Source organism: Procambarus clarkii, chromosome 28, assembly GCF_040958095.1.
Source record: "Procambarus clarkii isolate CNS0578487 chromosome 28, FALCON_Pclarkii_2.0, whole genome shotgun sequence".
Classification (NCBI taxonomy): domain Eukaryota; kingdom Metazoa; phylum Arthropoda; class Malacostraca; order Decapoda; family Cambaridae; genus Procambarus; species Procambarus clarkii.
In genome coordinates, this window is record NC_091177.1 from 10,750,394 (window position 1) to 10,776,139 (window position 25,746).

Below are 25,746 nucleotides of genomic sequence, written 5' to 3' on the forward strand. Positions count from 1 at the left end.
ATTAACGTGCGTTGCATATTTCCTGAGAGTGGTGGCGAGGGAGTGTTTCAGTGGTGGTGGCGAGCCCCTGGTGATGGCTGCTAGGCGGAAGGTGTGCCAGAATGATGACAGCGTAAATATGTTGAGGTGGCGGCCGGCGCTGCGGGCGTCGTGGGCGGTGGGCGACACCTTCCTGCAGGTAATAGTCGCTAATAGCACCTCCCCGTGCGCCTGGCCATCGTCTGCTGCCCCGGCACCATACCCAGCGCCGCTGGACATCACTCTGGCTCGCGCTACTGCTCTCTTAATTTAGGTTTTCATTAAGCTAATATTCAGTAATGCTCCAATGCGGTCGTGGTATACAGCACTTCCTGGCCGGAGAGGCACAATCAGGGCCCCGTGAGGCAGTTAATTTTTGTTGTGTTCTAAAGAGTGTGTGAAGGCTGCCAGAGCCTAGTGTTAGTTTATGTTGCGTCGTTATCATGTGCGTGTGTGTGTGTGTGTGTGTGTGTGTGTGTGTGTGTGTGTTTGGGCTTGATTAAGATATATTAGCGTCAAGGTAATTGTAGAACAACAAATTTATTGCTGATCTTTTGCATCTGACACAATTAGAGACCACTTCGGACTTCAATCATGATTAAAGGTAATATATTTTTTAATTTAACCATGAATATATATGAGAATTAGATGAAGAGATCAATTTCTAATTATAACGAATGCGCTGCAATATTATATTTTAAGGATTGCCCCCCCCCCCCTCATGCCTGTGCAGAAATACTTTGTCAGTTCATTAAGAAGTGTATATACTACAACTCCTCTCAATACAGGAGCTGTCCCCGCCACACCAAAAAATGCAAGTCCCCCCCCCCCACCACGCCTAAGAAGCGCCAGTCCCCCTAGTGCTGGTTCCCCACCAGCGCTAGGATAGATCGGTTAGATCTATCCAAGACTGAGCCGCCTCTGCTCTGATCACTCCCTCATAAATAATTAAATCCTGGAGCAAATACACCAAAATTAGCGAAAATCAGTACCTTGAAATAATTCGAGAATCAATTAGCACTATATTTCAAAGTTTAAAAGCATCCCTGGCAGTCAGAACCGAGTAGATTTAAGCATGTTTTACTAAATAAAGAGAAGCAAACAATGCCTCCACAATTCAGAAGGAGGTGTTCGCTATCAAACTGCTTCTTCAGGATGAATATAAGAACCAAAATAATAGTTTAACGATTAACATATACTCCAAAACAGCTATTTAAGCCATAGAAAATACTAAACCTTAAGAAAACATTACCCTAATCCCTTCAGTCATCTTCCTCACCAGGAGACTTCAGCTAAATGTAAGAAAAGCCATAATGAACTTTGTATCTAGTCATGTAGGAATCATTTGAAATTAAATTACCGACGAACAAGCCGGAGAGGGAGCACGTAAAGAAATTGTAAAGGTCAATATTGTAACTAGAGCTAACCAATGACAAACAACCTTAAAACGAGTTTAGAAATAATGATTCCTGCTGGAACACACAGCTCCTCTCTAACACATCCCTGACAGCAGCCTGGTACAGACATGTTTCCACTGACTGGTCACCAGTCTTCGGTGACTTGTCTTCGGATAGACAACACCAGGAGTTATGAACCAACACACAGCCTGCGTCTAGGATATGGACATGACTGGGAGATTAGGATCAATTCTACAAAAAGAGGATTTTTTTAATGTTATAGACGGCAAAATAGACATTCTCTTAACCATTATTTAGACAACTTTAATACAATCCAGTAGTTAAGATACCACCTTAAATATTACTTGCAGATGTAGTCCAAATTCCACTTTATAAAAATTGGTCTAACTCTAACAGCACAAATTCCCATAGTAGTAAATAAATAAATAAATAGAGTAACGAAGACCTGTGGAGGAAATAGCGAATGAAATACATTGTAACTAAAGAACCATATACAAAACAGGATTATATGACAAACAGATAACACAGAAGCCAGGTTCGCCAGGAGTGTTCAGCCATAAAATCCCCAATTCCCACGAATTGTTTAAAATAAACAAGCAAATACAAAAAAAGCAGGAAATAACAATTGTTTGGCTTTTAAAGTGCAGAAAAATATAGGTAATCATTCATCTCCCCCCCCCCCCCCTCCCCGTCAGAAACAGTAATCCTTCCCCTCACTCCCCCGTCTCCCATAGTAATCCCTCCCCTCCCCCCGTCTCCCACAGTAAACCACCCCATTCCCCATCTCCCCCCCCTACCATGTGCCACCTCACTACGCGTCCATTACCGGTGTGGGTGCAGGGAAGGGGGCGAGCTTTGCCCCCTCCCGTGTCGCCTTTCACGTCGCTAATGGAGACACTTGCTCGTTCCGCCACCCCCCTCCCATATTCGACCCCCCCTCCCACATTCGACCTCTTCCCCTAGTGGAAATCGCCACACCCTAGTCACCACCAGCACCACAGCTGCAGCCAGGTGACTACACAGCACCACAGCTGCTCACAGCTAGCTACACTGCAGCTGCAGTTGACTGTTTAAAACTAGCTGAAAAGTATATATGAGAATTGATGGCCGCTCTGGTAAGCAGACACAATATTTTTAGGAAATCTTCATGCACTAGTGAATTTTCCTTCCTGCTGTCTGTTTTACAACTGACATCTTTCTACTAACAGCTTACGGTTGACAGCTGTTCTGCCCAAAGTAATTGGCCATTATGAAATACCAAAAATATTTATTTTTTATCTTTGTTACATCTAATTGAGCACCAATACTGTGATGTTTCTGTTATACTCCGCGTTGGCTTGTTGATTCACACCTTACACTGTGCGTGTGTTGGTGTAAAAGTTGCGTGTGTTGGTGTTAACACAGCGAGTGTTGGTGTAAACACAGCGAGTGTTGGTGTAAACACTGTGCGTTGATGCAAACACTGTGTTGGCATTAACACCGAGTGTGTGTTACTTTCCTGGTTGTGCTTGCGGGGGGTTGAACTTCAGCTCGTGGGTCCCTCCTCTCAACTGTCAGTCACCAATAAGTGTATGTCTATTTACCTAGTTCTGTTCATCAAGTTATGCTTGCGAGGGTTGAGCTCTGCTCTTTCGGTCTGCCTCTCAACTCTCACTCAATCAACTTTTTTTCACTCACACGCACACACACACACACACACACACACACACACACACACACACACACACACACAGGGACACAGGTGGAAGCTGAGTACCCAAATGAGCCACAGAGACGTTAGAAAGAACTTTTTCAGTGTCAGAGTAGTTAGCAAATGGAATGCATTAGGAAGTGATGTGGTGGAGGCTGACTCCATTCACAGTTTCAAATGTGGATATGATAGAGCCCAATAGGCTCAGGAATCTGTACACCAGTTGATTGACGGTTGAGAGGCGGGACCAAAGAGCCAGAGCTCAACCCCCGCAAGCACAATTAGGTGAGTACAATTAGGTGAGTACACACACACACACACACACACACACACACACACATACACACACACATACACACACCCAGGAAGCAGCCTGTAACAGCTGTCTAACTCCCAGGTACCTATTTACTGCTAGGTAACAGGCGCATCAGGGTGAAAGAAACTCCGCCCATTTGTTTTCCGCCATCACGGAAAACACTGTGTATGTTGTTTTCCGGGATCGAACCCGGACCCTAGGAATACGAGGGTCCCAAGCGCTATCCACACAGCCACTGTCTCCCCGGCGTGTGTGTGTGTGTGTGTGTGTGTGTGTGTGTGTGTGTGTGTGTGTGTGTGTGTGTGTGTGTGTGTGTGTGTGTGTGCGTGTGTTCGTGTGCGTGTGTTCGTGTGCGTGTGTGTATGAGTAAACATCTTTTGTAAAATTAAACACCGCGTATGAGTGCATAAAAACATCGTTTGTGGTTGCAAACACTGCTTATACGTGGGTGTAAACACAGAATTACCTGAATGCAAATATTTTAACTGGATTGTACGTGGATGGGGTTCTGGGAGTTCTTTTACTCCACAAGCCGGGCCAGGGACAAGGCTTGACTTACTTGTATATGTATTGTGTAAGGTACTTGTATATATTTGCATAAATTGTTTTATTCATAATAATATTTCATAATTACACCTATGTTCCCCCAAATCCCAACTTAATAAAATATATTTAATTTATTGTCATAATCAACAATTTCACTCTGTATTTGATTAGGATATTACTCCTTGTTACCTATTATAAACTTTCGTTTATAATATTGCACGTTAAAAATACCATCAATTTACGTCTTGTTATGTCATTCTTGTGTTAGGAAAACATATGAAAACATTCCTCTACATCCATTGATAAACCAATATTGCCTTATTTTATATATTTGTTATTTATCTATCATAGACAGTATTTAGCACTATTTGCATGCTTTAAGAATAACCTCACTAATAGTAGGAATCATAGAATCATATGTAATCCACTACTTTATCCTAGTTTTACTAACTCCATCCAGATGACTGCAGGAACAAGAGAGTTTAGCAGGAAAGACAAATTGACATTTTACTTCAATATACTTAAAGATTTACCGTACTGTCCCTAAGTGAATAAAATTATGATAATGATCAGATTTATGTTTACGTTTATTGAAGATTGGTTGAATGTTTACTTGAAAGTTTATTCAGCTCAAAGATCGATCCGCAAATATTCCAAAACAGCTATTGGATATAAGTTTGATGTGGATCTAAATTAATATCATATATTAAATTTCTTAATCCATGTTGTACCCGTATAAACTGAAGAAAATATAAAAAATCCGGACAAAGTTTTATAATGGTGACCTTGGAAGGCTCCGAAGAAACAATATTTAATCGTATATATAATTGTAGTGAATATTATTCTACATATAATGAGGTATTAAGGAAAAAATTAACCTATCAGTAAATTATCCTTCCTTTCTATCCCTCAGTTCACTGTTCTCCACTTCTGATTCTTAATGATTCCCGCTGTAGGGAACTTACAGTAAGGAAACAGGAAAACTATGGAAAAATATGGAAACTTGCAGAATAACAGTAAGGTGCAAATAACTATTTATTAGCCATAATGATTAAACTGGGGTTATGATCAGTTGTTTCGACAATGAATTTCCCTGAGATGATTGAGGTAACGTTAGTATAGACATAGTCGTATATGATGCATATATTTCCATATTTTTAGTGGCTACAGAGCAGACAAGAATGTATACGATTATAAAAGTTAATGTGTTAGTCATTAGTTTGCTCAATATATGCGCCGAAACCAATTCAATTTTATTTGTTAAATATTTTCCATATCTACAGGGTAAATTAGTGATCATTATACAATCGGACAGTTTTATGTATATATAATTCTGAACTTTAACTCTACACATCTGAAGGAAAGTCAGAAACTGCTCGAATGCTATTTTTTACCTACATATTACTAAAAGTTATTTGTTTTTTAATATGGCTGAACAAAAAGTACAGCTGAGGAGTCAAAGAGTCGGTAAACTATAACAACTTTTAACAATGTGATCTTAATTTTACTGCGAAGTTATAATTCGATATCTTTCATTCAGTTATGAGATAATATTTAGACTCACTCTGCTAAGAGAAGAAATCTTTACGAGCACCTCCGTGATGAAGATAAAATGCGAACCAGAATTCGATCAAACGAATTAAAACGCATTATAGGAACAAGTAATTAGGGATCCAAAGAGGTCAATCTACCCCCCTCCCATAATATACACCGATAGGTATGCACTGATAGGCCTGCACTGATAGGTATACACTGATACACTCGTAGGTAAGCACTTTGCAATAACTTGACGCAAACCACAAGTAAAAAATAAACACCGACCATCAGGGAGACGACACCACCAAACTCTGGCCTGCATTCCAATTCTGATGGCACAATAATGTCCCCGTTTCATATTACGACCAATTTCGTCACGCTAATAAAAATTCCTCAGATCTCTCCGCGCCGAAATTGTATAGAGGAAACGGAGGCCGAGAGAGATGGGGAGATGAGGGGGAGGGGAGGAGAAAAACGAGGTAGGAGGAACGTATGGAAAGGAAAAAAACTACAGAGATATGAGGGATAGAAGAGAATGGAGGGACATGGATGGGTCAGTTGAGGAAGACAGGTTCTTAACGATGAATCGGGTGATGGATTAGCTGAGGATGGAGATGTGGGTGACGATATGTGGGGACCGAGAGGGAAGGTATGAGGGGGAAATAGTTGAAGAATATGATTTAGTAGTGAGAATGTGGATGGGAGAGAGAGAGAGAGAGAGAGAGAGAGAGAGAGAGAGAGAGAGAGAGAGAGAGAGAGAGAGAGAGAGAGAGAGAGAGAGAGAGAGATGGAGGGAGAGCAGAAGATTTTGTTTACCCAGTACTTCGAAAGTACTGTATTGAGGGAGACGTGAGGTGGAAAAGTAATTAAGGGAAGGGGGGCAAAGGGAGCATAATAAACATTATCTCACGCTCCGTTTAAGTATAATGACATCAGTAGTGACTAAAACAATAAAATAAAGAGGGACACGTTGTGATGCTATTTTGCGCTTACATTTGAATCATGCATAGAGCACTGAGATATCAAAATCCATTTCCAGGAGTTCGAGAATGACTCTGGAATCTATTATGATAATATAGATGACATGGGAGGCAAAGCTGCTCAACCACGGTCATCATGAGAGGATATGATTCCCATGAACTGCACATCTCATCGGCAGTTGAACACTCCAAATGCTATTCGATACTTTATCTTCACCACCCACACAACGGGGTCTCAGTTGAGTAGCCGCCTCCCACAGATCGGAAGGTCCCACTCGGGGCGCCACTACCCCACACAAAAGGTAAAAAAGTTATTAAAATAAGACCTTGCAATGAACTAATCATTGAGTAAATATGGGTTCCGGTAGTTCAGTGGAGTTCGTTCTCGACCCACAATCGAATATTCCGGGTTCGTATCTCGGGCGGGACAGAAATAGTTGGGCACGTTTCCTGTCGCCAATAATGCCCTTCTTCACCCAACGTCAAATAGGTACCTGGGAGTTAGTCAGCTTGTTGTGGGGTTTCATCTTGCGAAGTAATTTATCCCAGGAAAGGGAAGGGAAAGGGAATTATCAGGGGAAAGCGCCAAGCCATTACGACTATATGTAGCACTGGGAAGGGGTCAGGATAAGGATTTGGGATGGGACGAGGGAAAGGAATGGTGCCCAACCACTTGGACGGTCGGGGATTGAACGCCGACCTGCATGAAGCGAGACCGTCGCTCTACCGTCCAGCCCAAGTGTTTGGACGACCCAGGAGAAGTGCTAAGATCTCGATATAAGCCTAACATGTACTGTATGTGTATACTGGCTGCCTGTCCCTCGACACAATGAATTATATTTGAACTATATATCTGAGTTAAGCAATTAGACCTACTACCAATACGACTGCTAAGTAGTTACACTTGCTGACTCCATGACATATGACTAATGAACAGTTCACGGCTGATGAGCTCCAATCAACCAAATGCTAAAACACTAATATTTAACACTCGAATGCTAAAACACTCGAATAAATTCGATGATATCTCAATGAGATCATAATATCAATAAAAATAATGATATCGATGATATAAATAAATACGATGAAATTGCATGAAACGAGACCGACGGTCTCACTTCATTCAGGTTGGCGTGGAATCGCCGACCGTCCAAGTGATTGGGCACCATTCGTCTCCCCCGTCTCATCCCAAATCCTTATCCTGACCCCTTCCAAGTTCTGTATAGTCGTAATGGCTTGGCGCTTTCCCCTGCTAATTCCTTACCGTTCTATCATCATGATCTCTTGAGATATGGGATACCAAAATGTGATATTCTTCATAAACAAGTACTTTGATAAGGGGTACTCGATAATAAGTACCAACATTCATGGAAAGAAGTCGATATCTCATTTCACAAACCAGGGTTAGTGAACAGATACAGACAAAAAATATTGAAAACAGGCCTAAATATCACTGTAGGGTCATTTGCTATGTACACGTTTTAGAACATGCAAATAATAAACTTTAAAATTAACACGATGCATTCTGACCTTTACTAGACCTTAGAAATTATGGAGATATACAACAATTCTTCGAGTTGTTGGTCATACTTTAAATGAAGCTCAAAATTAAGCTAAATGATATGGTTTTCTTGTAATATTTAAAACAAAAATTAACAATTATACAAGCAACCAAGGAATGACCTTTTTGTGGGGTAACAGACTCTGACTCGTGCTTATCTTCGAAATTTGTTGGCCAAGATAACTGCCTCCATTCTTAGATTTTCAAACAACGTGATGCAAAAGGCAGTATGATGTGCAATTTACTAACATAACTAATTCCCAAGTAACTGTTACGTCATTAGGATTTTTCACTCTGCTCACGTTGAGAACAACAGATTAGACACATGGACTGTCAAAACGGTCTTTAAGAACATCAGAGTTCAAGCAAAAACCGAAGTCTGAACAATCGGGTGCTTGAGATGCAAGATAATCTTGGAAGGGGCTTGATAGCTTTTCCCCAGAAGCTTGGCTCTCCCTGATAGTGTTGATAAATGCTAAATGCTCTTGTTTCACAATCAGTTCACTTGAGAGTGCTAAGCGAGTTTCAGCTGCTTCTGGGTACAAGCGAAAGGATGTTCAGCCTAGCAGGTTTCTTAAAAGTTATTAGGGGATTCTGCATATACTCCATGGCAAAATTTTCTCTCGCATATATATATATATATATATATATATATATATATATATATATATATATATATATATATATATATATGTCGTACCTAGTAGCCAGAACGCACTTTTGAGCCTACTATGCAAGGCCCGATTTGCCTAATAAGCCAAGTTTTCCTGAATTAATATATTTTCTCTAATTTTTTTTCTTATGAAATGATAAAGCTACCCATTTCATTATGTATGAGGTCAATTTTTTTTTATTGGAGTTAAAATTAACGTAGATATATGACCGAACCTAACCAACCCTACCTAACCTAACCTAACCTATCCTTATAGGTTAGGTTCGGTTAGGTAGCCGAAAAAGTTAGGTTAGGTTAGGTTAGGTAGGTTAGGTAGTCGAAAAAACATTAATTCATGAAAACTTGGCTTATTAGGCAAATCGGGCCTTGCATAGTAGGCTGAGAAGTGCGTTCTGGCTACTAGGTACGACATATATATATATATATATATATATATATATATACATATATATATATATATATATATATATATATATATATGTGTGTGTGTGTGTATATCACGAAAATAAACACGTGATTAAGAATGTGACAATGTCAGACCACGGAGGAAAAATGAAACAGGAAATTTCCTTAAGAACTTTCGTATATTAAATACATCTTCAGAAGGTCACCTTCTGAAGATGTATTTAATATATATATATATATATATATATATATATATATATATATATATATATATATATATATATATATATATATATATATATATGTCGTACCTAATAGCCAGAACGCACTTCTCAGCCTACTATTCAATGCCCGATTTGCCTAATAAGCCAAGTTTTCATGAATTAATGTTTTTTCGTCTACCTAACCTACCTAACCTAACCTAACCTAGCTTTTTTTTGGCTACCTAACCTAACCTTACCTATAAATATAGGTTAGGTTAGGTTAGGTAGGGTTGGTTAGGTTCGGTCATATATCTACTTTAATTTTAACTCCAATAAATAAAAATTGACCTCATACTTAGAGAAAAGGGTTGCTTTATCATTTCATAAGAAAAAAATTATAGTAAATATATTAATTCAGGAAAACTTGGCTTATTAGGCAAATCGGGCCTTGAATAGTAGGCTGAGAAGTGAGTTCTGGCTACTAGGTACGACATATATATATATATATATATATATATATATATATATGTCGTACCTAGTAGCCAGAACTCACTTTTCAGCCTACTATTCAAGGCCCGATTTGCCTAATAAGCCAAGTTTTCCTGAATTAATATATTTACTATAATTTTTTTCTTATGAAATGATAAAGTAACCCTTTTCTCTATGTATGAGGTCAATTTTTTTTTATTGGAGTTAAAATTAACGTAGATATATGACCGAACCTAACCAACCCTACCTAACCTAACCTAACCTATATTTATAGGTAAGGTTAGGTTAGGTAGCCAAAAAAAGCTAGGTTAGGTTAGGTTAGGTAGGTTAGGTAGACGAAAAAACCTTAATTCATGAAAACTTGGCTTATTAGGCAAATCGGGCCTTGAATAGTAGGCTGAGAAGTGCGTTCTGGCTATTAGGTACGACATATATATATATGTCGTACCTAGTAGCCAGAACTCACTTCTCAGCCTACTATTCAAGGCCCGATTTGCCTAATAAGCCAAGTTTTCCTGAATTAATATATTAACTATAATTTTTTTCTTATGAAATGATAAAGCAACCCTTTTCTCTATGTATGAGGTCAATTTTTTTGTATTGGAGTTAAAATTAACGTAGATATATGACCGAACCTAACCAACCCTACCTAACCTAACCTAACCTATATTTATAGGTAAGGTTAGGTTAGGTAGCCAAAAAAAGCTAGGTTAGGTTAGGTTAGGTAGGTTAGGTAGACGAAAAAACATTAATTCATGAAAACTTGGCTTATTAGGCAAATCGGGCCTTGAATAGTAGGCTGAGAAGTGCGTTCTGGCTATTAGGTACGACATATATATATATATATATATATATATATATATATATATATATATATATGTCGTACCTAGTAGCCAGAACTCACTTCTCAGCCTACTATGCAAGGCCCGATTTGCCTAATAAGCCAAGTTTTCATGAATTAAGGCTTTTTCGTCTGCCTAACCTACCTAACCTAACCTAACCTCGCTTTTTTTGGCTACCTAACCTAACCTTACCTATATATATAGGTTAGGTTAGGTTAGGTAGGGTTGGTTAGGTTCGGTCATATATCTACATTAATTTTAACTCCAATAAAAAAAATTGACTTCATACATAGTGAAAAGAGTAGCTTTATCATTTCATAAAAAAAAAATTATAGTAAATATATTAATTCAGGAAAACTTGGCTTATTAGGCAAATCGGGCCTTGAATAGTAGGCTGAGAAGTGAGTTCTGGCTACTAGGTACGACATATATATATATATATATATATATATATATATATATATATATATATATATATATATATATATATATATATATATATATATATGTCGTACCTATTAGCCAGAACTCACTTCTCAGCCTACTATGCAAGGCCCGATTGGCCTAATAAGCCAAGTTTTCTTGAATTAATGGTTTTTCAACTACCTAACCTACCTAACCTAACCTAACCTAACTTTTTCGGCTACCTAACCTAACCTAACCTATACAGATAGGTTAGGTTAGGTTAGGTAGGGTTGGTTAGGTTCAGTCATATATCTACGTTGATTTTAACTCCAATAAAAAAAAATTGTCCTCAAACATAATGAAATAGGTAGCTTTATCATTTCCTAAGAAAAAAATCAGAGAAAATATATTAATTAAGGAAAACTTGGCTTATTAGGCAAATCGGGCATTGCATAGTAGGCTGAAAAGTGCGTTCTGGCTACTAGGTACGACATATATATATATATAAATATATATATATATATATAAACATAAACACAGTTGGTCGTTCCTAGATCTCAAGCTAGTCGTGGTCGTTGTTGACACCGAACTACATAGGATCGTATGTAGCAGCAACATATGGAGCAGCAATCCAGCTCCATATAGTAATTGCTAACACAACAGCAACTACAGAGGGTCGTTGCCAACACCTCAGTTACAAAGAGTCGTTACCAACACCAAACCAACATCGCCCACAACTCCCGTGGCATGACAACAATAATACCACAGCTACACAAACACGTTAGGAAATTTAGTTCAAAGTATAATTAACAGTGACGCCTCATACATACCTCCCCTCCCCCACTCCGTCCCTTCCCTCCCTCTCTCTCTCAGCATCACGCATAAAACACCATAGGAAAAACGACCTCCCGCTCCCGCAACCGGAGTCGGCTGGTAATGCTGGCTGGTAGGTCGGTGCGGGCCACAGGGACGCATCCCTCACTCTCACACAAGATTCAATTTCAGCACCCAGTTCGACACTTCCCCGGCGCTTTGTACACCGATTATGTAAATTACTATGAAAATTAGATCTCGACGGAAAATTGAATCACTGCCTCAATTTGGCCCCAGGACAAGAAACAAAGTTGAGGTTCCAGCATTATGGTTGGTGGTGAGTGGTGGATTGGTGAGTTGACAGGCCACAGAGGGGGGCACACTGCAGTTCCTTCGATCTCTTGCTGCCTCCCGACACTCACCATCATTACATTGAAATTTTAGTGTCTTGGAGAGTAAAGAGGAATGGAATGGTGACGTGAAACAATGAGTTTGCTGAGAGATGGAGGGCGCCTCAGCAAGACGCCTCTGCCTGGAGGAGGAGCGGGAGGTATTATGACCGCTGCCGACGCCAGTTTGCGATTGAAACTGTAACGAAGCGGTAATTGTTGTAGCGAACGTGGTTATGAAATTGTGGTGTGTTGGAGCGGGAGGAGGAGAGGACGGGACAAGGAAGGGTTGTGGAGGGTAAAGTTAGAGAGAGAGAGTGGAGGAGATGGATAAGGGACGAGGAGGTACACAAGGCTAGGTTGGAGAACGGTTTCGAGGCTATAGTTCAGAAGGTAGAAAATGGTAGAAGAGATGTAGTACACAAGACCAGCGTAAAATATTTGGGCAAAGCTTGTGGGAAGGAAGTGAAGAAGAATGACGTAGAAGGCTACAAGGTCAAATAAAGAACACAAGAGCATCTCTAATGCAGGAAAATGATTAATTATGGATAAAAGGGATAATCTCTGAACTAATGTGGAAGGGATTAGACCTATGATAGTGGGAGGTTATCTTCAGGTTATCTTGAGATGATTTCGGGGCTTTTTAGTGTCCCCGCGGCCCGGTCCTCGACCAGGCCTCCACCCCCAGGAAGCAGCCCGTGACAGCTGACTAACACCCAGGTACCTATTTACTGCTAGGTATCAGGGGTATATGGTGAAAGAAACTCTGCCCATTGTTTCTCGCCGGCGCCCGGGATCGAACCCGGGACCACAGGATCATAAGTCCAGCGTGCTGTCCTCTCAGCCACCGGCTCCCATAGGAGGAGGACAGCCGTAGAATGGGAGGAGGACCAACCAAGAGTAGAACATTCACAATACATTAGTGAAGGAAACAAATTCAAAAAGTTAAAAAAAAATTAAAGTACCTAAATTGTGTGAACTGAGCTATGAGGATATTGTAAGCGCTCTCTACCTCACAACTCATGAAGAAATAAAGAGCAGGGGATATGATCATTACATACAAAATACCGGGACAAATATACCAAAATAGAGGTGGACAAGCATTATAAACTAAGAGAAAACACCGGTACTCCGAAGGAAGCAAGTAATGCAGTTGATTCGTAGATATATTAGGATATTCTCACACCCTGTCAATATTGTTTGCATGTAGTTTGCACTCCAACAAAAAGGTTGTCGAAGTCACTTGAATCCACAGCCTGGAAAAAACGAAATACTTCTCCTTTGTCATTAATATTAGCACTGGTAAGCAAATCATTTGACAGTTGCAATGCAACGATGGTTCACCACTGTAACAATCATGAAACAGTTATACTCCAATGTTGGTTCACCACTGAACCAGCCGTGAACCGTGGCGCTGGATCCCCCACGGCACCACAGGCCTTCGCTCTCCCTCATTAATCGACGCCGCTAAACAATCCAATTACCCAATCATTTCCTAATGACATAGGCCCCTGGGAGTCCTCCTCAGGCAGGTATAGGTCGAGTCTTTCTTGAGTAGACTTAAGTCACTTTTATAGGATGACTCAGACTCTTGAACTCCTCTGACGAAAGGGGAACCCCTTTGTCGAGTCCAAAGTGGCACGCGGCGACCGGAACTTGAATGAAGGGTTGAAGAGGGAGGGTTATGTTGTTGGGAAAGACGGGTGTTGAGACAGGGATGAAGAGGGAGGGGGAAATGGGGTCGAGATAGGAAGGAGAGGGCTGAGAAGAGGATGGTGAAGGGGAAGTGGAGATAGGGAGGACTGTAGGGTAAAGTAGGGGTTTCATCTTAATTAAGGGGGGGGGGGGGTTCAAGGGTGACGGGAAAAGGCAAGGTGGATGGAAATGAGTATGGAGCTGTAGAGCGGAAAAAGAGACGTGAGAACGGAGAGATGAGAAAAAGACTCGGTGTGTGTAGTTACTGAGAAAGCGGTTGGGAAATAGCGGTTCGAGGGAGGAGATGTGTGAGGTAAAGTACGGAGGGGGAGCAATTATACGTATGATAAGAAGGGAGTGTGTTGTGAGGGACGGGAACATAATATTGTTCCATGTTAGTGAGCTTTTTGGGTTTTGAAGGAGGAACGATCTAGTCTTTTTTGCCATTGGAGGAAACGTTTGGAAGAAGGAAGTGAAAGTGGAGTTTTGAGGTGAGAAAGAGGAGACGGACCGGAAGGTAGGAGACATTTTAAGAGAAGCGAGGGAGAGGGCGGGGGGGGGGGAGGGGTTAGCAGAGTGAAGACCACAACGGAAGGAGTAAATGAAGAGAAGATAAATATATTAAGAGGAAGGTAAAGTGTGTGTTGAAAAGAGGATGAAAACGGAAGAGGAATTGTGGATTGGGCCAACTGGGAGGGAGAGCATGAAGGCGACAAAACAGTGGTTATATTGTGAGCTAGATAGAGGGCGGAGTAGGGTTAAAAGTATGGTTAAAATTAATATATGACTTCTAAATGGGGTACCCGGCAGTGTCAGGGTCGACCCGTTGCTCATGTAGGTCTTCCCCACACAGCCTCCCCCATCTTCCCATACATATACACCCTCCAAGTCTCTCTTCAATCACAATCTTCCCTTCTCCCCTCATCGGTATAACAATCTTCAGTACATACTATCTTAATCACTGCTAGCATATTCACATTCAGTCCCCACCCGTTACGTTCCCAAATCTCAAATCTTTATCCTGACCCTTTCCCAGTGCTAAGTTGTCCGGCGCTCTCCCTTGATAGTTACCTTCCCTTCTCTCAATGCCTTAACACCTCCAAACAAACTTTTCCTGTTCCCCACCATCATTGTAACCATTTTCCTACTCACTATCTCCATCATCTTCACCAAAACGTTGCGCCTAGAATACAAATCTGCCATCTGAACAAACATTTTACAAAATAATGTTTGAATACGGTTATAAAAATTTGAAAATGAAAATATTTGAAAACGTGAAAATATTGTTAAAACGTTGTGAACCCAACCCAACTGAGGTGAGTTAATAACGTGTGATGTCGGTGCAACAGGTCAGTGGCTTCTGACCAATGCTCTATTACTTCCCTTGTGAAATGAGGCGACGTCTGCATTTTTTTATGTCTGCTGATGTTACCTGTCTCTAGGATGCTCCATATTGTGCTGAGTTCCCGGGTTAATAGTATTTTGCACTTCTTTATTAACAAAGAATTCCATGAACTTTTTCCAGCAGCTGAGTGCATGGGTGTATTGTCTAATTACTTTTTCGAATGCTGTGGGGTTTATTAAAATATCTAATGTGGCATTAGATATTACAATATCTAATGCCTTTCTTTGTGGAGCGAGTTAATTAACAAATTATCAGCGTCTTCCACTTTCATTGTGTCCATTGCATTACAAAACGTAGATTCATAACCTTCTGAATTTTCTTTAGCTATTTATCGTCATCGGTGGACATGCCTCCTCTTGTAAGTAAGGCGCCTATACATGCTCACTGTTCACACACTAATTTTCTGTAGTTGTTACGAGTTCTCCATCTTTGGTTACTAGTAAATTTATTTTAGTCTCGAATTTTGCTTTTTATGCCACTAGTGGACTGCAACTGTTCCTAGTTCAGAATCTATAGTCCCCTGTTTATCCTAAATTTCCTAAGTTCATATTCAAAAGTTATTAATTTATGGCATTTGTCCTTAGTTCAAAAATTTCAGTCATTAGTTTCTCCAGAGATGGTTATGTAAATATACTTAAGTTTTGTTTTATTCAAAGTTGTCCATTTACAGTTCTAGTGTTAAAATATCTCATGTGTCAGCGGCCTGTGGAAAAGTAATCAGATATTCCCCACGTGCGCTGGACGACCATCAGAGCAAGGAACGGCCCACAAAATAGCCCGTAAAACAAATGACGCTGAGATGCCTCCAACTTCAGCGTTCTTTACCACAGTATTGTGTACGTACAACTGTTACGATATTCACAGCACCAATTCAATGTTCATAGTTCTGTGGAACTGCTAGCAAAACCATGTTTTTGTTTTTCTATGTCGTAATTTGGAACTTTTCTTTAGGATATGGATCACGCTCGGCGCCTTTCCATACTTCGTCAGGATATGGATCACGCCCAGAGCTTCGCCGGCTATCGTCAGGATATGGATTACGCCCAAAGCTTAACCGGCTATCGTCAGGATATATCTTACATCTCGCAACTCACCGCCTTTTACCAAAATGTGGATCATAACCCGCGTTCATCATCCAGCCAACAATAAACAGTTATCATAAGCATGTCAGGTGATTGAGGAGTCATTATCTTACTGACACCTTAAAAGAGGAGACCTGAGTACGAGTAATCTCCTGAAAGGTGTGAGTGACCAAAAGGAGAGAGTGACTCTTGAGTGCAAGGTGTGAGTGAGCATTTTAGGGATATGAAGAGGCAGCTCGGAAGGAAGGATAACGATCGACTTTAAAAGCGGTGAACTACTGTTGTACTATCACCAGTACTGTGAAGTACTGGTGTTACCTCTGTTTGTTTTGTTCGCCTATTTGGGGTTGTTGTAACTACGATAACGAGTAAGTGTGGTTGTCAAGAGACCTAAAGTGGTTTCTATGTGCTGTGGGGATGTAGGTCGGAGATCCACAAGAGTAACTGTGAAGGGAGATACAGTGAATAATGGGATTACGGTGAAGTTGTTGCTGTGATATACTACAAGAATAATAAATGAAGCGTTGTGAAACCAAATACCGTTGTTAATGTGGAAACTTTAAACATAACTTGATGGGATGTGAGTGGCCATAGTGAATATCAATATATAGTGGTGATTACAATAATGTTGGTGTGGATACTCCACATTGGACAACATTGAAACCGGTCATAATGAACCACTCAGTATAGTGTACTAATTGGCACCCGAAATCAGTGAAAATAGTGGCGTTGAAGAGTAGCTTAAAGTAACGAGTCTTATTCACTTTATATAAGTGAAATAGATGGAGCAGAGCGCAATATTTTTTTTCGTGAGAGAAATAACCAGTGGGAATATAAAGTAATTATATGGAGATATTGACGACTGCTGAAATAACGTGATTGAATGAATAGACAATACTATGCAGCGGACTTTGTTGACTCGTAGAGTTACATGACGAAATCCCCAAAACGAAGAAACTGTTAATAAAGTCAATACTTTAACTTTCTCAGATAAATAAGATTGCGATGATGAATAACCTGAAGCAGGCAATAAGAACGAAACTCAAGTATAAAGACGACTCAGGGGATTTCCTGACTCGGTGGGATGTCCTTGTGGTTGTGTTTATATAGGATTGGTTGTAGCTAGAGGCCATAGAATTTAATTATGTTTGGCTTTTCCCACTCCTAATGTTTGTCCACTCCTGGCGTAGTGGACAGGTCTCTCCCAACTGAAACTCTGCGGCGGGTCGGTAGGAGGATAAGTGTCTTCGCTATTAACAAGGTTCATTATAACTCAATATGTTCTCTTTCCCATTAGTTACAACGTCCAGTGCAGCTCAAGGGAGCCCACAAACAAACTATAACATAGATTTAAGATCAAATAGGCTCACAATGAATCACCGGAGTCTGTAAAAAATACCGAAGTGTCACGTAATTTTTCAACTGATGCTCACACAAAGGTGAGAATCTTTCGCTAGCTATCAAACCAGACCATAAAAGCTGCTGTGATATTGAATAACACAAATGCTCCTCTAATGTTCCACACAGACCTTGAAAGGCAGAAGAGACCAAAAATAAAAATAGATGCAAGGTAATTATCCAGAGAAATCAATAAGTCAGTATGACTTTACAATACAGACCAAAAATTGAAGGATAGAATGTTACCGGGTCGCATAAATAATTGGACAATGTTGCGCTGTGCTAGTTGGACGGAAAATAGCGTGAATTTATAACGACCCCCAATGTATTCAAGCGATAACAGCTCAAAGTCACCGGGAAAAAAGTGTTGCGTTACTTAATTGTCAAGGTACCATACGCGCGAGTCTGCTTCCGGTGCTTCTAAAAATATTGAGTTATCCAATATGTTTAGATTAACTTAGGCTAGTCTAACCTATCCTAACTTAATCCAATATTATACACTACATATATAACGTATTATACGGGGTATCGAAGTACAGTTGGCTTCGTTCTCGACCCACAATCAAGGATCTCAGGTTAGAGTCCCATGCAAGCAGAAATTATTGGGCTCCTTACCCTTTACTTTATGCCTCAGTTGACTTTGCTGTAAATAAGTGCCCTATAGTTCAGCAAATGTTATGGGGATTTATCACGGGTTTAGGTTAGTACTTCGACCTTGGGTGGGACTTTAATATAACTCAAACGTTTATATATTCACAGGGTTTCTGTCCCCGACCATTCTAATTAAAATTAATATTACGCATTATAATTTTTATGTATTATAAATATTACGCATTGCACAGAAAGATAGGAAAGTTGAACATTACATTTGGCTCTATTATTATTGATAAATGAAAATATTTGCATTTATAATACGTACAAATATTTATAATGTCAAACTGAGTACATTAATAACTATTTCTAGATATTATTTGGTGAATAATTGTGTATTTTTAAACCATTATCGCCAAGAAAATTTCCTCTCTGTGAGCTTACGGGTCTCTCCGACATAAACATTAATAAACATTTACATAAATTACGAGGAAACAAATATTATTTATGTTAATTTTCTTTAAATCATTACACATTAATTTGCTCAATATACAGATTGATTACAACTGCTTATGAGCTCATTTCAGATGATAAAAATTTTCAGCATTTTTAATTAATAGTTTTATTCCTTTGTTCATGAAAAAAATTGCCCATGTTCTCAGGATTTTAAAACTTCCTCAAATACCATTTTTTCAATGGAGGTTAACCTAGAATTTTGATAGCCCTGATTTGAAGCCCTTTAGCTCAAAACAAGGGCTATCCGCACGGTTGGTGGATGACTCTCTGCTATACCAGATTCGATCTTCCAATGATTGACCTGAGTGGATAAGTTCACATAGAATTCCAATTCAACAGCCATTGGAGAGACAATCTATCCACTATGAAAGTCAAACACAAAGTGAGTACATCAAATTTTAAAGTCCTCTATGACTCCTGAATATAACAGATTCTCCTTCTCATTTACTTAATAGTAGTCAAATGTGGAATGATATATCCGTAGAGTTTTCAATCATCCGAAAAAATCTTACGTTGCATCATATATTGGCGAGTTCCATTTTGTTATTCCTTGCTTTAGCATTAGATTTACACTTTAATATCTTAATTAATAATCTATTTATTGACACGGAAAGTTATCTTTTTCATTGATAACCTATCATTGAAATACCTATATTACATTGACTATATTATTCACAGTCAGTAACTATCACAACGCTGAATATTATGTCCATCACCATATATTCTACTGTTCAGCGCGGTCACGATACTTTAATTGCACTCTACACTTATATACAACCACATCCACGAATTCGTCAGTAAATTATCTGTACACTGAAAGTCACTGTAGAACCAACATCATATTGCGCAGTGTCAGTTCGCCACGCTATCGCATCCGATACTTTAAGGTAGTTTATCTAGGTAAATGATCTGATGCCATATACCACTACTGACAAATTTTGAAAGATGTGTGAGACTCTTAAGCAAAGACCCTTAAGCTAAGATCGCCTCCATAAATATGCATCGATTCACGCTCACTCACTGCGCATCATTGTGGCAACTAATAACATTAGTTGTTAGCCGTTACAGTAGCTGAACCGTGATTTAGTAGTACTTTTATGCCTCGCGATATAGTTGCCCCGAATGATAATGGGGTCAGCTTAGATGCAGCTAACCAGGTTCATGAAATTAATCTTGTCATTTTGGGCTTAACAGTAATATAGCATTTAAGGCAGTTTCCTACATTAATTCACGTGACAATTATTTTCACTCTTGATTTTTTATTCGTAAAATAATGGTGCTTCGGGATTTACAGTTGTAAATATCAAAGAGTAATTTAGGGAATGGAGATCTATTGGGAACTTTACAACCCTGCTGATAAATAACATCAATGGGCTTGGTAATATCTTTGTGGTTGGGATCCGGAATCCTTTTTCCAAGTGACGTATTATTCCACTTGAGAATCATGATATAATTCTTTGTTTTTGTTTTGACAATTCAATACAGTAAATCCCTTTTTAAATTATTTATCCACAAGAAAATGTAACGGTTTTTGATTATTTTCTATCTTTTTGTCAAAATCCAGGAAACTTTCTTTGTTCTCATGTATATCTGGACGACAGAATAATTTTATTTCTTGAAGAGCGTTACGGCCAGTTTCCTGCCCCTTATCAAGATTTAACACTAGCTTGCAAGAGTCTTGAGAAAGATGCATAAGGAGTGGCTCAGTTTAAAGCAGATCTATTTGACAAATTGAAGAACACAGATTTGCTAGTCAGTGCTTTATTTGGGATAGGAGAGAACGTTAATATTCTCAGTCTTAATAATTTTTATTATTTTCACTGTATTTTTAAGCACGCCAATGCGCCATGGGTAGTGAGAGAGGAAAAAGTAGGGAAGACATTCTGATAAATTAACCCGGCTTCTTTCTCACCTGCCACCTCTTTATTAGTTTTTTATTTGTTTTTCCAGCTGAGAGTACTCCAGATTCAGATGCTACAGATTTTACTTGTATCATATGTTCACTCTGTTCATCTCCACCACAAGCTATTAGTAACACAATTTCACTATGTTTATCTCTACCACATGCTGCCTATGAAGCTCTTCCACTGTCATATCGAGTTTATGGTACTGCTTTTGTTATTCACGTAAATGTAGCTTCTGCTTCTCGTTTACCATCCTTTCTCTTGCTACTGTTGTACATGCTGCTGTTCCTGTTGTGGATGTGGTCGTTTAAGGAATGCTAGCAGGTTGCTTCCTTTCTTCCCAGGCCAAAGGTACTGGATGGGACATTGTGATTAGGTGTCCTTGATTGGAGAGACCTCCACTAGCAACAACGACCAGCATTCTTCTCTGTCTCAGTGAGATTGCTACTAGTTTGGTCTTATCTGGGGCAAAAATAACTTGCCACCGTCGTCCCCTAAGACAAGAGTTTCATTGATGCAATTTACATCTTTCTGTCTCCTGTAGTAGTCAGTGTACAATCATCTCCAAAAGTTTTAGCCTCTGGTAATAGCTTCTTGATATCATGGAAACAGATCGTCAACATTAGTCAGATCACACGGTCCTCAATTGCACACTCGAGAAGGGAATTATTACGACAACCACAAAGATTCTGTCACGTAATTTTCAAGGAGGTGCTCAAGATTCCTACTAACTTCTACAAAAATATTATTATTTTTATTATTATAATTAGTATTACTATGGTTATTATTATGAAAAGTGAACCTTTCCTACTGCATAATTTAAACCACCTGATGTAGTATGCGATATATTACCTTTTTGTAGGTGTAGGCCATTCCATACATTACTAATTATGCCAGCAAATCGCAAAATCAGATTTGCATTCGTAATGATGATCTTATAAGATGAATACGTCACTGAAAGATGAGCAGTAATTTATGCAGCCAGATTAAAATAATCATTATAATACATAATTTAAGTTTAAATCAATACTGTATTGGCAATATATTATATTAATAGCTCCTCACACACGTAAGATACAAGGGTGTGCCTAAAGAAAAAACATACGATGAAATAAGGCCTTAATTAAATATACATGTGTGTATATACACCCCATATCATTACATGGTTATTTGTGCTGTGCTTAGGACCTGTCAACCATGAATGTATTCCTATATGTGTGTGAATGTGCATTTTACATTGAAGTGTGAAGTACGCGTAAGATTGAAAACTTAATAACAATCTTAATAAATAAGCTTGATGCTTTATCTATAAATCGATTCGATCGTTTGGCAATTAAATATATAGCTTAAATATAAAATAAATAAATGCTGAGTGCTTACTAAAATAATATTTCTTATCACAAGTTTAACGTACAGGCAAACAACATAATTTAGAGTGCAAAACGATAATATGCTATATCAGAGGACAATGCAAGGAAATCTCTCCAAATGACGGAGGGTAATTCTGAGTCAGAAGAACGAGGGGCACAGACCCGGAGTAAGTGACCTGATGTCTATGCCACCTATGAAATAAGCCTCTTTTTTGGAAAATTTTATATTGGGCTTGAGGTCTATTGACCTCTGAAGTGTTGTTGATACCACCACAATTACCAACTCGTCATCCAGGAAATATACTTTAGTTCTGAACTTGGTCCAAAACTAACGTATATTTTCAGTGTATAAGAATCTGTGGCCCACTTGATGGAATAAATATCAATTTTGTTTAGTGTTCTTTACTCCATTATATGAATAGAAAACTCCGAGAAATACAAATTTCCGGTTATTACGAATATACAAAAAAAACTATTGCATGGGGCAAGAATCTTGATATAAATAATTGTATTATATAATGCTTTAAATACACTACTTTATATTTCTGATGCTAATTGTTGCGGTTAATGAGAGCCGGAATTATTAACATAATTGCATCCTTCATATTAAGTGAAATGAGAGGGCTGTGGCACCTTCCTTGGCGAGGGCGGCAGTTCACACGGGGTGATGAACGACGACAGCTTGGAGAGCCCATTAGCATATGTCCATCATGTGAGCCACCCACAGCCTCCCTCAGGGCCAAAACAAGGCTCCAGCCGGATTACCACAAGCTTCTAGACCGGCCAGCAGCAGCCTACACCCGAGCCAATAGCTGCATCAGGCTGGAATAAAGCCTGTTGCCGGGGTTGCTACAATCTTTCAAATCGGCAAATTCAATCTTCCAGCTTCTGGTTAAGTACATCATGCTTATAAAGAGTGCTTGATTGTATAAACAAAACAATGCTAAAGTAGGAGTAATCTAAAAATAAAAATATATAATAAAACAATAAAAGGGAACACATATGTTCTGTGGTGGATTCAGGTTTCCTCAAGACCTCCTGCATAAGTAACATCAGGCTTCAACCAGACCACGAGAAGCATCAAGCTGTACTAGTATCAACCTTCGCTCGAGGCCAACAACAGTTTTTATTAAGTTTGATAACCTCCAACTGGACGAATATCACCTTCCAGCCGTAACAAACCAGTTTCTAACAGGATCACTGCGAGATTTGAGCTGCGGGCAGTTCCAGTCTCCCGCTGAATTTACTGTAACCTCCACTTGGAAAATTACTGTCCTATAGCCGGGCAAACACCAGTATAGGCCGGGCCATCACCAGCGTAAAACCGTTCAACCACAATCCAATAACTGAACCCACAATAAGACACTGCCGAGCTGTCGCCATACTGGAACCCGGCCGTCAGCAAAATACAACCGGGTCATCACCAGCCTACAGCTTGACCAATATCAGTCTACTGCACGACTAATACGAACATACAACACGACCAACACGAGCCTGCAACACGACCAACACCAGTCTGCAACACGACCAACACCAGCCTGCAACACGACCAACACCAGTCTGCAACACGACCAACACCAGCCTGCAACACGACCAACACCAGCCTGCAACACGACCAACACCAGCCTGCAACACGACCAACACCAGCCTGCAACACTACCAACACCAGCCTGCAGCACGACCAACACCAGCCTGCAGCACGACAACATCAACCTACAGCACGACCAACACCGTCCTCTCAACAGGTCCTGGTGTCTCACACTTCCAACACGATATCTTGGAATCATGTCAGGTATGAAATATGGAGGGCAGAAAGCGACGGCTATAAAACATTCATGCTTGTTCCATCAGAGGTGACGTGTCACCTTGCTACCTCTACTCCTTCCTCACAAACATTACAGGATACCTGTTTCAACAGTTATAAATTGTTGAGGTTCACACAGCCAAATTTCTCGACACTAGTCGCCGACTTTCACATGGAAAATAATGCCATTAGCATGTTCAATGAGAAAAAGAAACCTCTCTGTCTCTATTGTAAACCTCTGTACATTTTTATGACATGTACATTTGCATGATAGTTAATTCCCATTTGTACAGTCAAATCTCAAATTTCTATGCACGTAAATAGAAAGAGAGAGAGAGAGAGAGAGAGAGAGAGAGAGAGAGAGAGAGAGAGAGAGAGAGAGAGAGAGAGAGAGAGAGAGAGAGAGAGAGAGAGAGAGAGAGAGACTTATTTCCACAAACTATCATCTCCCGCTTTATCATCCCATGTACTAACCCCATTTCCTTACTCCACCTCCCTCACCCAATTTTTTACCCCATTTCCCCCCCCCCCTCCCTCCCATCTCCCCTCGCTCACTTCCTGTGTACTCCTGTACCAAGCTACGATCATTTCCTTTTAAAACCTTTTGCATTTTTCGAACATCTCCCACCACTTGCTTCACCACTGCGAACGATGGCTAGCACTTCCATCTCCGGCTCTCCGTTAGCCCCTCCCTCACCAGCTCTCTCTCTCTCACCTACTCCCTCTCGCCTCCTCCTTCGCCTGCGCCCCCTCTCACTACCTCCTTCACTTATTCCCTCACACCACCTCCCTTTTCCCTACCTCTAGGAACCTCCGTCCCCAGATTCATCCTGTCAACCTGAGACTCCTCACCTCCCTCTTTACTTATTAGCAGTACCGCACGTCTGTTTCTATTACGGGCTCACCATAGCCCGTGCTACATGGACACTTCGGTCTGAGTAGCTAAATCTGAAACAACAGCAGTCTGTTTCTATTTGACCAACCTCCTCTGCTCCTTCCCAGTGTCCTCTCTGCCACATATTAACTGCGTCTCCGGCGTCTCTCGCCTCTCTACAAATGGCCATACATATTTAAGTTCGTGGCCCTGTCTTGACCAGCCGGCTAAAGACTCGAATAACTCTCCTTTCTCAGTTCTCATCCTTCATCCAAGAGATCCCAGAGCTGATTCGTCATTCCTCATCTGCCAATCATCATATAGTGTCCATCAGAACTCTATCGTCATCACTTATACATTAATCCGCGATGAGGACATCCGCTCCATTTGTTACGATCATCGCTAATAGACCAGAGTTAGGATTCAACACACTTTGGCGCGTCTAGTTACGAACGGCTTTGTTTACATTTATTAAATTGTTAAAGAACATTGAAAAGGAGTAGTTTCATTTCCCTTGGTCGTTAGTATAGGCCCACCTCTCTACTTGGTTGCTGTTATACACACACCACTACCCTTGGATGTTGGTATAGACACACGTCTTCCTTGGTTGTTGGTATAAAAACAAAACACTTCCCGTGGGCGTTGCCACAGCTCATATACCTCCCGTTATGTCGTTTCATCACAAAATATTAGTTTAGCGTTTCTACCCATCCCTCAACCCTCTCCCACAATCATCTAGCCATTCTCCTCTCTTCGCTAGTGCGCCTACCCAGTTAGGTGCTGTCCCTCCAACAGCTCCCATCGGAACACCTCTCCAGCCTCC

General features: G+C 40.1%; 1 long non-coding RNA gene across 1 annotated transcript in view; it reads right to left on the reverse strand.

The window, feature by feature from the left end:
• LOC138369389 (uncharacterized) overlaps positions 1-25,746 on the reverse strand; it is a 387,359-nt gene that overhangs the window by 133,412 nt on the left and 228,201 nt on the right. The window lies entirely within an intron of this gene.